The sequence below is a fragment of the Zootoca vivipara genome, chromosome 8, assembly GCF_965207765.1.
Source record: "Zootoca vivipara chromosome 8, rZooViv2.hap1.1, whole genome shotgun sequence".
In the NCBI taxonomy this organism is placed as follows: Eukaryota; Metazoa; Chordata; class Lepidosauria; order Squamata; family Lacertidae; genus Zootoca; species Zootoca vivipara.
Window position 1 is genome coordinate 29,533,160 of NC_142591.1, and position 15,376 is coordinate 29,548,535.

Below are 15,376 nucleotides of genomic sequence, written 5' to 3' on the forward strand. Positions count from 1 at the left end.
CAACATATGATATCAAGCGACAGAATAAGCAACGATAAGATAATTTTGTCCATGGTATTCTTATTTTCCACCTAGTCATTTTGATATGTTGACACCCTATTAGAATAAGATCTATTACAGTATTTGATTCTTGATGTCAACCTCAGGAATGTATTTTGTATACAGTAGTTAAGTTTTTAGCTCTTCTTCAGTACATTGTATTTTATTTTATTGCTATGGCTAGTGACTGGTGTAAATAAAGATTATTCTGATTCTGCTCTCTATTTCCCCTTGTCCCTATTTCTTCACTGCAGTAACCGTGGCAGTGACTACATCATCTGGGAGTAGTATTGCAACTGCCCAAGTCCAAAGCAGGCACAATAGTTAGAGCACTGATGCAATATTCACTAGCATACCATGAGGAAAGATGTGCAGACTGTATCAAAATCAATGTGCTCTTAATCACACACACAACCCCAACCCACCACACCCTGATTTGAAAGGCCTTAGGATACAGTCATACCTCAGTTTGAGTATGCTTCAGTTTGAGTACTTTCAGTTTAAGTACTCCGCGGACCCATCTGGAACGGATTAATCCACTTTCCATTACTTTCAATGGGAAAGTTCGCTTCAGGTTAAGTACAGACTTCCAGAACCAATTACACTTATACTTCGGGTTAAGTACGCTTCAGGCTGAGTACTCCACGGACCCATCTGGAACGGATTAATGCACTTTCCATTACTTTCAATGGGAAAGTTTGCTTCAGGTTAAGTACACTTCAGGTTAAGTACAGACTTCCGGAACCAATTGTGTACTTAAACCGAGGTACCACTGTATAGTATTTGAGGTATGCAAGACTCCATTCCATTCATGGACAATGCTGAATGAAAACCAAAGTGTTATTTTGAAATGCTTTTATAATATTCTGTAGCCACAAGAGCATTTTTTTAAAAAAAGAAGAACATTGGATTCTATCCAATGTTGTCCATGAGCAAGTGGAAAGGATTTCCACGCACACAAAGGGACTCCAGCTCCCGGCTGCAGACCTCTGTGAACCCTCAAAATCTCCTTTGCCGTGAGGTAGGCTGCAACCGGGGGGGGGGGGAGAGAGAGAGAGAGAGAGAGAGAGAGAGAGAGAGAGAGAGAGAGAGAGAGAGAGAGAGAGAGAGAGAGAGAGAGAGAAAGAAAGAGAAAGAGAAAGAGAAAGAGAGAGAGAGGAAAACAGAGCCTGGTTGCCTGGTCACATAACATTGGATTCCACCCTATGCTAATGTGCAGTTCATGCACCAACCTCTACCTTGTAGGACAACATCAATGTGGGAGATACTAATGAGAAATAAATGTTATCAGCTAGAAAAATCTGCTTCATTTAACAATCATTTAAGTGTCATTCAACCAATTGTTCACCCTTCTCTGCTTCTGTAATCCACCAGGGCTTTGTGGATGAAACTGAGGACTGCTGAGCAAAATAAAAGCTAGAGAAGCTTATAACTGGCTGATAACTTCAGCCAGGAAATGTTTCATAAACTCTTTTGATAGAGAGATATTCATTTTAAAACTGCTGGCTTTATAAATTTTACATCGACTTGTTTTTAAAATTTGAGTGTATCTATTTTTTTTAATGAACATTTTCTATGGTTTTATGTAAGCCACTTAGCTGAGGTTTTTGCCAATTGAGTGGTATATAAATCCTGTCAATCTGTCAACAAAATCTCGACTTTTGCACTGTGCATAAAAAGTGAACCATGTTCACTTTGAGGACTTTGCCCCATAGAATATTGCAACCACCAGAACCCAAACAATGTGGTACCAGTATGATCTCATGTTATATTTCCAGTATGGGGAAAAGAAGGGGTAGAGGACCCTGTAATTTTTGATGGTTTACAAAATATATCTGGCAAAACATTTGGGGGGAAAGGCAAATTGCAGTCAGTGGTAATAACTAATGAGTGAATGGTAAGTAATACTTCTCCCACACTTCGTCATTTTAATGCTTTCCTGACCATTAAGGAAAGTTGATGGCTTCAACTTTCACTAATTATTAGTGTGCAAGTAAGTGATTGTTTTATAGTTATTATATTTGTATTCTGAGTTTCCTCCAAAGAGATTGGGCTGGGACACATAACTGTTATCTGATTTTTGCCTCAAAATGATCCCTAAGAACTTCATGGCAGAGCAGAAATATAAGCTCAAATCTCCTTGCTCCAAGTACAACATTGTATCCACTAGCACAATTATCTTTCTCATTGCAAAAATCAGACCAAGGAAAGGATAGGAAGGAAGACTATGCTATTGTTTTCCTATTATATGTAGGCTTTGAGGGGCAGGATTAGAACCATATTTGTCAGCAAGCACAAAGTAGCTCTCAAAATCCTGCTCTGCTGGTTTTGTGACTAATATGTGTAGAAGACTAATATGTGTGGAAACTGAATATGATGAACATACAAAGGAAAGATCAACTCTGAAGCTCTCTCACAGATGATTCTACAATTTGTTGTCCAATATTTATTATGCACAATGAATGATTGTATTACATATGTGTGTTACTCCCTGTTTATAATAAAGGTGGGAAGATTTCTTCCACTGGAACATTTTTGAATGATTCCTGTGAAGAAATATATAATATGCAGAAGCTGTAAATCTTTGTCAGTTTTAAAATCCACATGGATTTTCTTGGAAGGACGTTGAGCAAGAACCAGAAATTGGCTCACGCTAATCAGCATATGGTTACCAGACATCCCCGTTACCCAGGGTCAGTCCCCGGATTTACAAATCTGTCCCGGGACAAAATCCGTCCCTGGAATGTCCACGGATTTCATTTAATGTCCCCCGATTTATATTTAAGTGTTGTAGATTTATTAGTAGGGAATGAATGTTGCGTGATTGGTACAACGGCACAAGACACATCATCTGGGGACTTCTGGCGCGGCAAAATGGCGGATGCCGCAGCAGCGAAAAGCTCCTGAAGCCAGTCAGAGCCAACTGCTGCTGCCGCCACCAACGGAAAACCAGGGACGGCCGCTGACACACACACCCCATGACCCAAATCAAGCTGGGAGCGAGAGCACCCGGTCACCTGGCCGACTGCCCAGTGGTGCTCTGGGACAAGTAAAAACCTCGGAGCCGACGCAGGGAGAAGGCGGAGAGGAGGAGAAGGAAGAGAGAAAGAGGAAGGAGAAAAAAAGAGGGGAGCCCCGACCTTGCTGTGCTACCGTCACTGCTGAGGCAGGGCCGTCTTAACCTTATCGGGCACCATGGTGCAGGGATCCCCACAGGCGCCCCCCCACCCCACCCTCACATTTCCCTCCGGTACATTTTCCAGAGGCGCCGCTCCCCCCCCCCCCGGACGCTGCCATGCCGTGCCTTCTGCTTTTCACCCTCTGCGGGCAGCACTGGCAGCGGCGACGCCAGACTCGTGCTCCCCCGGCAGTGCCAGGCACGGCAGGTCATTGGAGGGGGCGGCCTGACGGACGGGGACACTGCCAGTTGTGCTCTGCCTCCACCTGCTCTGCCGAAACGGCTGCACGGCGCTGCCGTCCAGGGAGCCCTGGCTGCCATGCTGATGGGAGGCTCGCGGCCAGCTTCCCCACAATGGCACCCGCAGCCTGAGAAGAGGCGAGCGAGGGTGGTGCTGCCAGCGTGCAGGGAAAGGCTGTCTGGCGGGAGCAGCAGCGCGGTGCCCCCTGGCTGCCCTCTGCCCTGGCGCATTGCGCCACCCAGCCTTGCCTTAGGGCCGGCCCTGTGAGGAGGAGAGGTAGGAGAGCATCGGGAGGGCAAGGACATGTGGCCAAGCCCAGGCCCGACCCAAGCCGACTCCACGGCGGCTAGTGCTCCAAGAGAGCAGGGTGGGGCCCAGAGGAAGGCCACACGACTGAGGAGACCACAGAAGAGAAGATATTACTTCTTAATTATTTTTAAAAGAAAAAATAACTTTTCCCCCTCTTTTCAACAACAAAAAGGTGTCCCTGGATTCTTTGAAAAAAATCTGGTAACCTTAACTCAACACTTATTTACATGACTGTCCCTGAATAAGCAATACCTGTGGAAAAAATACATCAAGTGCTACCTCACTAGGTGACCTTAGGCAAGTGTCTCAGATGCAGCCCCTGTCTGCACTACAGGGTTCATAATGCTTCCTGTCTCTTTTCGGTGCAATATAAAAGAGCTTTTGTCTATTTCAACATTCTGACTGATATACCTACATCATGCAAACAAAATACCCAATTTTTTGTAGGCAGACTGACTACTTGTGGTTTTTACAGACAGGTGCAATGTCCTACTGTTTTAACTATCTGCTTTGTTCTTATTTGTTGTTTTTGTTTTTAAATACCGCCACTATCATTTTTGGAATGATGGGTGGCTTATAAATTATTTAAATAAACAATGAAGCGAATACCACCCGTATTAGGAGGGTTGGGTTTTTAGGGGGGGGGTTCTTGCAAACCAAAAGCAAGTGCACAAAACTCAGTGGTTTGAAAGGATCTGAAAGGTTTTTGCGGGCTGCTTCAAAAAGCAAGTATGTTAGAAAAAGAAGGGTGTAACATACCTTTGCTTTATTTGTATCTATTTAAAGATTTTTACCCTGCCATACAGTACTATAGGCCCCTCTGAGAGAATACACACACACACACCCCTCCGTGGGAAGTGAACTATGGCAAGACTCACAAAGGACTATAATACTGCTCATTTGCAGCTCTGATATATTTTAATGCATTTTTCATAAAAAAATTGTTCCAACATTTTCTTGCTCCAAAATGAAGAACAAGAACAAGATATTGTGTTATGCTAGGGCTGCCATATGCCTGGATTTTCCCAGACATTGCTGGGATTTCAAAGGTGGAATTTCCGAAAGGCGGTTCTTTGTCCTGGATCTTAGCAAGCCAATTTAAAAATTGAGGTTTTTTGGCATTTTGGGGCATCCTGGCGGCCCTATTTTATGCACTTATTAATTTGTATCTATTTTAAAACTACACCCACAGAGAAATTCTGCTTTCTGTAGCAGTCATGCAAAGTTTGTGGAGAGACTGCCATCCTGTGTCGGAGCCACAACATAACAGTAGATTTCTGCGTTGGAGCAGATCCACACCATATATTTAGAGGACATGACTTCCCCAAATAATCCAGGGGAAATGCAGTTTCACCCTCACAGAGCGACAATTCCCAGGATATCTGGGGGGAAGTCATGTGCTTTAAATGTGCGCTGACTGTGCTTTAAATCTGTGGAGCGGATCTCAGATGAGAGTCTGCAGATGGATCTGAGAACTTCTGAAAGGGTCAGCCTTAGAATAAATAGTGCCCTGGCTATGGAGCACATTTGGTGCCCCGCCCCCACCCCACACAAAATGGTGGTCAGTTTTGCAGAACTGCCAGGTTTTGTGGCTTGTTTGCAAAACCTAGCAACATACCAGGCCCAACTGACCCCATAAAATGCCCTGCAGTATATCCTTGACCTCACTGCAAAGGCAGACCCCTCCATTGTCTCCCGAGACAGATGGATGCCATGACACTCAAATGAGCAATGTCTTCTCAAACGTCTGGGGAGCAAATGAATTCTCCTGACACTTCCAGACACTGTTGCCAGTGGTGCACAAAACGTCTCGGGGCTGAAGCTCACTGAAATATATTTAATAAAAAAATTCCTTCAGTAGCACCTACCTGTACAATTTTTTTATTTTTTATTTTACTTCGATCCAGACCAACACGGCTACCTACCTGTAACCAGAAATATATTTAATACATTCATATCCTGCCTTTCCTCCAAGGAGCTCAAAGTGGCATATGTGGTTTTCCAAGGAGAACAACATTGCTTGAAACCTCCATCTCTCAGCCATTGTCCTAAAGTTGGCACAAGCCAAAGCTTGCAAGGCCATATTATGAACAGCAACAGTGCGCTACGCAAAATGGCAGAACTACCACAGGTTTTACTTCAATGTTTTGGTATGTTTTTGGTTAGGAGCAATTCTTATATCAACTGTCCACTTGACCTGCTTGGCTAAAACGGAAATGTTGGAAAAAGTCCACACACAAAAATGTTTCCACCACACACAAACATATTTGCCATCTGTAAAAGGAATGGTGAATGGGTGGGTGGTGGTACAGCCCTTTAAAAATGCTTTAATATACCTTTACTTGAAAACCCCCACTTGCTTTTCTGCAACAATATTGTTATTATTAACCTCATCTTCCAATCTGAAAAGTAAAGTCACAATATTAAGGAGTCTGACTGGGTAAGATCAAATGGGCAGTAGAGTAGTTGCTTACATCCAATTTTTCTTATTTTTTAACGTGCCTGGACTTTTATAGTGACTATTTATTCATTTGCAGTTATTTATATCCTGCTTGTCAGGATACAGATGATTCAAAGACAGTTTGAAAGTAGTGTGAAGAGTCATTAATAAAGTATCAAATTATAACAGTTCATTTGGACTCATCTGTCACAGGAACAGGGTCTCCAATCCCTCAAAGTTCATACAGCCGTCCTTGCTTCTTGCAGCAGCTGGTTGTGTTTGTCAGTCCAGAGAAGTCCAGCTCATCATGGGGGGGGGGACAGCAAACACCCCACACTCATAACAATCTCCACCTTCCGGAGTCAGGGCTTATCCACACTGTGTCAAAGTTTGTCTTGTACATTAGCCATTCCAGCATTTCAGCTGTATGAACCACATGACATTTTCACTGTCCAGGGGACACCTGAGTTTTCCTAGAGCTTAAAACCCACTTTTCACCTAATCACTAGTAGTGTAAGGGGGTTTTCTAAAACAATTATCTTCCACTAAGCCATGTGGCATGCGTTTGGCACATTGTGGTTTAAGGATTATAGCAGATTTCCTTAGTTCCACACCCCACAACCACCTCGCATACCGTAGTACTTGCTGCTCCCTGCATCAATTCTTTTATGAAGAAAAGGCCTTTCCCATGGACTTATAAACCATCAGCCTCACACTGGAGACTTTCTGCCTCTTCTTAACCCTGCCCTTACTCAGCAGCAACCTGTTCATTTTATTTTATATATAGATAAAATATTATACATTCACATCATCATTATCCACTTTACCGCTTTGGCTCTTTAGAGCCTATCAACTTCCTTCCCTCCCGCCTCATGGCTTTCAAAATTAACCTTTGCATCATTGCATTTTGTACTTTTTCCAATTCTAATTACACTCATTACAAAATAGCTCAAAATTTAAATAAAAATAGATAGAAAGTTTATCATTACAAGTCTTCAGACAACCCTGCTAGTGATGTTAATTGCTTACAATAATCTTTCAGATATCATATTGTAAATTTACTCCAGTCCTTTTGGAATACTTGATCATGCTGGTTTTGGATTTTTCCTGTCAGCTTCGCCAGTTCTGCAAAGTCCATCATCTTCATCTGGCACTCTTCTTTCGTTGGTGCTTCTTGTTGTTTCCATTTTGGGGCTAAAAGAATTATTGCTGCAGTTGCTGCATACATAAACAGTCTTTTATCTTCCCTTGGTATCTCTTCACCCACTATACCCAGTAAAAAGGCTTCTGGTTTTTTAACAAAAGTATTTTTAAACATTTTCTTTAATTCATTATATACCATTTCCCAGAAAGCCTTTACCTCGTTTACAAGTCCACCACATGTGGTAGAAGGTATCTTGAGCAACAACCTGTTCTGACTGATTGCTTGTTGGGCTGCTCAGGAGACAGCAGCCATTTTAACTGCCTCTGGCCCACACCCTCCCACAGGGTAGTTGGTGGCAGATGTCCCCATGGGGGCAGAGGAGAGAGTCTAGCAGGAGGAGGGCCTGAGATTATATTTTCCTGTCTCTCCTGGACTTGTTCCCATAGGACAATGATCAATGGCCCTATGAGGGGAGGAAACAGGCCACCTGCAGCATGCTCTGAGGAGAATTTTGCCTATCTTTTGCTCTCTTGAAAATTTTCCCCACAGGGCAGTTGGCAGGAGTGGGCCCTGGAGTCCTTTTCACCTGCCTGCCTCCTTCCCTCTGCAAATTACAGTGGTACCTCTGCTTAAGAACTTAATTCGTTCTGGAGGTCTGTTCTTAACCTGAAACCATTTTTAACCTGAGGTACCACTTTAGCTAATGGGGCCTCCCGCTGCTGCTGCTGCGCCACCGTGCGACTTCTGTTCCCATCCTGAGGTAAAGTTCTTAACCCAAGGTACTATTTCTGGGTTAGCGGAGTCTGTAACCTGAAGCATCTGTAACCTGAAGTGTCTGTAACCCGAGGTACCACTGTATACTAATTTGCCAACCTGCGTGAATATTTCTGTGTGTGTTTATATAAGAAAAGAGCTTAGTGAATGTCCTAGAAGGATGAGGCATCTATGATGGCTCCCTCTGGATACACTGAATGGTGGAGGAAAAGCAGCTGAAGACAGAAACTGTTGGGCAGATTGTGCAGACCCTCCAAGTGTCCCTGTTTTGCATGGAAAGTCCTGGATTTACAGAAGCCGTCCAAGTTTCTGATTTGACCCCAGAATGTCCCACTTGTCCTTAGGATGCCCCTTTCATCGAATAAATGTTGCAGGGTAAGAAGTTACACAACCCCTGAAGCAAGGAAATAAGTAACTATATAACCTTTAGAAGGCACCTGAAGGCAGCCCTGTATAGGGATGTTTTTTAATGTTTAATGAATAATAATAATAATAATAATAATAATAATAATAATAATAAAATTGCAAAATGTACAAGGTCTAGAAGAGGTAGAAGTTATCCCATTGTTTGGCTCCATAGCCTGCAGAGAAGGAGGAGGTAAGGATGACTTTATATGTGGGCAAAATTGCCTACCCTCTTTTGTTCACCAGAGAAGTGTTAATTTCATCTGAGCCTGAGGGGGAGCCAGGGCTGGGGATTAGAGAATGGAGCCATCTTGTTGGGATGGTGAGCCAAGCAAGTGAAGAGCTGAGGAGTGGCATGAGTCTAAGAACCTGGCAGAAGAGAGGAAGTGGGGCAATGTATTTTTTTTTTTAATTAGGGCCCTTCTTGGAAGCAAGTCACAGAAAAGGAAGAGGAAGCAGAGCCTGGAGGAACTGGGCTGTGTGCAGTGATGAAGGAGAACAAATAAATTACAGGAAACAAACCAACAAATTAAACATTTCTGATACCACTTGCTGACCTGGTTAAAGGTGACTGATCGGCAGAGCAAATCATTCTTTACAGAGTGGCCAGCATTTTATCTGCATCTTTAGCATGTCGTCTGCGGTCTTTTCCTGGAAGCAAGTCACAGAAAAGGAAGAGGAAGCAGAGCCTGGAGGAACTGGGCTGTGTGCAGTGATGAAGGAGAACAAATAAATTACAGGAAACAAACCAACAAATTAAACATTTCTGATACCACTTGCTGACCTGGTTAAAGGTGACTGATCGGCAGAGCAAATCATTCTTTACAGAGTGGCCAGCATTTTATCTGCATCTTTAGCATGTCGTCTGCGGTCTTTTCCTGGTCAGTTGGCAACCCTAACTCCACGCCTTTTCATTGGCCCTACATACCATGTAATCATATTTATTGGGAGCCCTACGGAAGGAATAATTATAAATGGATCTTCACAGCAGTGCAACTGTGTGTGTGTGTGTGTGTGTGCGCGCGCGCACACACACACACACACACACACACACATTCAGAGAGAAACAGAAAATAATGCTTTGCAATTACAGTCCACAGCTGCTGCAGTTCCAATATGCTTGCTCCACACAGGTGCAGCTATTATGACAATGAATAGTACACATTAAAGGTGCCATCTATAGGGGTAATAATACTAGGGTTGAAGAGGTATTTTCATTTTCAGCCTAATGTTGGGAAGGAGAGAGAGAGAATAATGTAAAATAAAAGAAGGCAATTCACAACCATCCCTGATGGTTCAGCTGCTGCTTAGTAACATTGTGGTTTCAAAGAATTCACAGGTAATGAGTATTAGGCTAGCGTGTGAAAATCAAAGCACTGAATGGTTTAGAGGTGATTCCCTTTTAGCATCCAAAGGAGAAGGCAACATCAGGATTCATACCAAAGAAATGTCATCTTGTAAAATAACTTGGCAAACCACAGAGTGCAGCCCAGGTAACACTGTAGTCAGAGTGAATAAATTATTTCCACAGCTCCACCAAAGGATAAATGCCATATTTACTAGAATGTAATGTGCACCTTTTTTGCTGCTAAATTACATCATGAAAATAAGAGTGTGCATCAGATTCGATGGCACGTTATATTCAAGTAAACATGGTAAGTGAAAACAAAATTTAAAAAATCCTTCCAGTAGCACCTTAGAGACCAACTAAATTTGTCATTGTTGTTGTTGTTGTTTAGTCGTTTAGTCGTGTCCAACTCTTCGTGACCCCATGGACCAGAGCACGCCAGGCACTCCTGTCTTGCACTGCCTCCCGCAGTTTGGTCAAACTCATGTTCGTAGCTTCGAGAACACTGTCCAACCATCTCGTCGTCCCCTTCTCCTAGTGCCCTCAATCTTTCCCAACATCAGGGTCTTTTCCAGGGAGTCTTCTCTTCTCATGAGGTGGCCAAAGTATTGGAGCCTCAGCTTCATGATCTGTCCTTCCAGTGAGCACTCAGGGCTGATTTCCTTAAGAATGGATAGGTTTGATCTTCTTGCAGTCCATGGGACTCTCAAGAGTCTCCTCCAGCACCATAATTCAAAAGCATCAATTCTTCGACAATCAGCCTTCTTTATGGTCCAGCTCTCACTTCCATACATCACTACTGGGAAAACCATAGCTTTAACTATACGGACCTTTGTCGGCAAGGTGATGTCTCTGCTTTTTAAGATGCTGTCTAGGTTTGTCATTGCTTTTCTCCCAAGAAGCAGGCATCTTTTAATTTCGTGACTGCTGTCACCATCTGCAGTGATCAAGGAGCCCAAGAAAGTAAAATCTCTCACTGCCTCCATTTTTGTCATTGGTATGAGCTTTCGTGTGCATGCACACGCATCTATCTGAAGAAGTGTGCATGCACACGAAAGCTCATACCTATGACAAACTTAGTTGGTCTCTAAGGTGCTACTGGAAGGATTTTTTTATTTTGTTATGACTGTGTCAGACCAACACGGCTACCTACCTGTAAATGGTAAGTGAAGAGTGAAGTGCAGAGCTTAATTTTTAGCAGAGGTCACCAGGGCTCACCAGTTTTAGATGCCAGGGATTTAACCCTGGGGCATTTGTTTTGTATTACATTTATGTCCCAAGTTTCCTCTAACGATCTTGGGACAACTTACAAGGTTCTACGCCTCTTTCCTGCATTTTAGTTATTCACAATTTATTCATTTGTTGTCCAAACTGCCCTTCATCACTTATGATTACTGGGCCATTTACCATCTAGACATCAGTACAACAAAGCAAGAAAGACCCACCAGCATTTTTAAACCTATATTAAAATGCAACCATAATTTTTAAAATGCAGATGATCTCAGCCAGAACAATCTTTTCTGAAAGTCCAGCTGAAGAGATAAATTGGGAACTGGTGCCAGAAACCAAGTATTGAAGGTGCCGGTTGTACTTCCAAGGGAAAGAAGTTCCATTGATGGGGCACCAACTCAGAGGAGGCCCTATTGGGTTTCACTGTACAAGAGCCTTCACCTAATAAACAACAACAACAACAATTTTATTATTTATACCCCACCCATCTGGCTCCCAACAGAATATTAAAAACACAATAAAACATAAAATATTAAAAACTTCCCTAAACAGGGCTGCCTTCAGATGTCTTCTAAAAGTAAAATGGTTGTTTTATTCCTTGACATCCGAGGCAACAATAAGGGCCTCCTCCAAGGGCGTACCCACCATGCGGCAGCTGCCCTACTCTAGAAGCAGGGCTGGTGGGCAGAGGCGGAGCACAGCCCGGCGGAGCGCGAGTTCGCCATTCCCGCCGCACCGCGCTGCACCCTCCCTCCAGCTCCCCGTCGCGCCCTCTGGCAAGGCCAAGCGCGGCGGGGAACCAGAGAGAGCGGCGCGGCGGGCAGGAACGCTGAACTCGCGCTCCGCTGGGCTGGGCTCCGCCTCCGCCCACCAGCCCTGCTGCTAGGGAGGGGCACAGCCCGGCGGAGCGCGAGTTCGCTGTTCCCGCCCACTTTGTGGCCCCTCCCCTTCCGTGCCTTGGCCCCTCCCCTTGCCCCCCCCTAGTTTTGATCCTGGGTACGCCCATGGCCTCCTCTGCAGACAGATATGAGCAGGCTGATATAGGAAGTATTCCAGTCATAGCTGTCAACTTTCGGATTTGAAAATAAGGGATCAGCAGCAGCCTCACCTGTCCCGGGGACAGTCTACGATATACCTAACAATCCAGGATAGCAGCGGGAAACGGCGCTGGAATAAGGGAATTTCCAGCAAAAAAAAGGGAAGGCTGACAGCTGTGGCTTGGAATAAGGGAGTTTCCCGCAAAAAAAGGGAGGGTTAACAGCTATGATTCCAGTGTTAGGCTTCTAAGTTGCTTAGGGCATTATAAACCAACATTAAAACATTGTATTGGGCTCAATAGTATACTGTATTGGTAATCTGTGCATATCCTGTTGGTATTGAAATCTGGCAAACTATGATTAATCTCAACTATAATTTGTTTGAAGCAAGCCAACATCGAACCAACGAAGTATAAAGATGGCTTGTTTAGGATTAAAACCACATTTAAGGTTTGAATGTACTGTACAGTAACTCTAAACTGCAGTTAATCAAAAACAGAAGCAAAAGTGCTGGGGGGGTGGAGAGCATGAAAGCCCAAGATCCACACAGGGCTCATTCCTATTATGATAAGAAAAGCCATGGTTTAGCAAAGGCACCCCCAAACTGCGGCCCTCCAGATGTTTTGGCCTACAACTCCCATGATCCCTAGTTAACAGGACCAGTGGTCAGGGATGATGGGAATTGTAACCCAAAACATCTGGAGGGCCAAAGTTTGGGGGTGCCTGGTTTAGCAGGTCATCTGAAGAGAGCCATTTTCTCACTGATCCTTACAGTGGTCTCATAAAGGCAAATCTCTACAGGAGCAAGGCTGAGGTATGGTAGCTTGCCAAATAGTATCTAGTGAATTCATGACTGAGGGGATGTTGTAAATGGTATTGCCCATAATAATCTCTAATGGCTTCTGAGCGTCAGAAGCCATTTGTGCTAATTCCCCAACTCTCCAGCCAAAACCCATAGCTTTTCATAAAATACCACTTTATTTCATGTTTCAGGAAGAGTTTGCCATCTCAGATAACAAGCATACTTGTCGTTATGAGAGCTTCTAGCCCTCATTTTAGAGATCGGTGGTCCAGAAATGTTAAGCGGTTTATTTATTAAAGTGTTCATAGGCCACCTTTCAGGATACGTATCCTCACTCACAAGATAGCATAAAAAGCATGAAATGAAGAACAAGCATAGAAACAGATAAGATAAAATCAAAACAACCATCTAAAAGACAACAAATGTACCGCAGATAAAGCCATATTGTTATAACTCAGCTAAATGTTACAAAATAATTAAAAAATAATTTAGGCTACAAGTATTGGGCGGTGGAGGGGAACTGAATGTGGCTAATTCTCCTCCTCCTCCTCTAACACTCTGTTGGGATCTTGCAGACAGGGTAGAAATTGGGGCAGAGGAACATTTTTGCTCTCCTGTCCATTTTCCAGTGGTTTTTAAACTGTTTCCCTCTTACCGGATGGGGGTAAGGAGAGCTGAAACGAAACCAGCTCTAGAGTTGGTGTGATTGATTTTGTGGTTTGAGTGTGTGACAGGGAATTGGGAAGGTTCTAGATCCTTACGTTCCATTTCTTCCCTGGTCCACTCCCTACCTCTTGGCATCGGTAGGGTCCAGGTTGCAGAAGGTGTCACAGCACTGGGGAGGGAGAATCTAACACTGGATCCTCTCTGAGGTCAAAGCACCTCAGAGACGGTGCTCAGAAGCATCCTATGGCCCCTGGGATACCCTCCCAGGCAGGGCCATAGGATAGCAGGGTCAACTAGAAAGTTTGCTGGTTGTTGCTTTTTAACATATTCACAGAAACCAAGCAGGTGGTGGATGAGAACACTAAAACTGACAGTAGACTGAGGCCACGTTAGAGCACTATGGTACTACTTTAAACAGTCATGGCTTCTCCCAAAGAATTCTGGGAACAGTAGTTTAAGGATGCTGAGACTTGTAAGGAGGCCACTATTCCCCTTAAGTTTTCGGAGTTCTCCATGAAGGGGGACCCATTGTTAAACCACTCTATAAACCAGAGCTTTCCAAACTTTTCATGTTGCCGGCACACTTTTTAGACATGCATCATTTCACAACACAGTAATTCAGTTTTACTAGCAATCCAGTTTAAACTAACCCCTTTTCCAGCCCCGTGAGGTGCACGGGGAGCGTTTGTGCGACACACCTACACATTGCAGCCGACACACTAACGTATCACGACACACTGTTTGGAAAGCTCTGCTGTAAACGGTAGTTCTGGGAGGGGAATAGGGGACTTCTAACCATGCTGCAGCTCCCATAATTCTTTGGGGGAACCGGTGATGTTTAAAGTGGTATCATAGCGCTTTACATGAATGGTATGAATGTGGCCTAAAAAGCAGTTAACTGCATGCCATTACTATACATTCGTGAAATCTGTTCTCTGGATTCACAACACACGCCAGTTTACCAGAGCTGGCAGAGCAAAAGTGCCTTAAAGGGGCCTAAAACTGAGGGGAGGGAACATTACACTCAATTTGAAACACCATAGGACGTCAGCATAATGAAAACAAAACTGAATGGATAAGATGGCTGGTATACTATGAATGGGAAAAGGCAGCTGAACTCAAGAAAAGCCACTGGGTAGAAGTAAACAGAAAACCTGGGAAGCAACCTGGCAATAAACAGGGTTGCCAACTGGCTAGAAAAATGTGGGCTGGCCTGATAACCTGCTGGTGCCTGCACACTAAGCTGCAGTTAAAAACACAGCTACAGAAAAGTTGCCAACCCAGCAACAAGGCAGCTGTGCCATGTACAAGGTTTAGAAGGAACAGAGTTTGCAGGTTCTGTTTCTTATTTCCAAATGTCTTTGCACATCCTTGAACAGTAATACAAACGCACAGTATATTCCCCCCCCCCAAAATGGCACGTGCTAGAATCTTTACTGTAGAGCAGCCTTCTCCGATGCTGGGCCCTCCAGTTGTTGTACAACAACTATTATACCTGATCAATGGCCATGCTGTCTGGTGTTGATAGGAATTGCAGGCAAACTACATCTAGAGCCAGTTTGGGACACCTTGGGCCTAGGGGCCAATCCTTAAGTTTCCATAGTAACTTCTCAAGGGAGGAGGGTAGAGACACAACGAGAACAACCTGCTGTGACTGCTCATTGGCCGCATCCCCATAGACGCCTAACAGCCCTGCCAGTTCTGGTGGGCATCAGCCGCCATTGTTAAAGGGAAAAGAGGGTATTCCTTCTTTGTCCTCTCCC

The 15,376-nt window shown here is 44.0% G+C and overlaps 1 protein-coding gene across 4 annotated transcripts in view; it reads right to left on the reverse strand.

Annotated features, from left to right (window-relative positions):
• Positions 1 to 4,660: 4,660 nt before the first annotated feature.
• The window catches only part of MBOAT1 (membrane bound glycerophospholipid O-acyltransferase 1), a 45,050-nt gene continuing 34,334 nt past the window's right edge, over positions 4,661 to 15,376 (reverse strand). For all 4 annotated transcript variants that reach the window (XR_015951401.1, XR_015951402.1, XR_015951400.1 and 1 more), the window contains 2 exons: positions 5,700 to 11,549; positions 4,661 to 5,593 (listed from right to left, as the gene is read on the reverse strand). The gene's annotated coding sequence lies outside the window, so the exon portion shown is untranslated. The remainder of the gene's footprint in view (positions 5,594 to 5,699; positions 11,550 to 15,376) is intronic.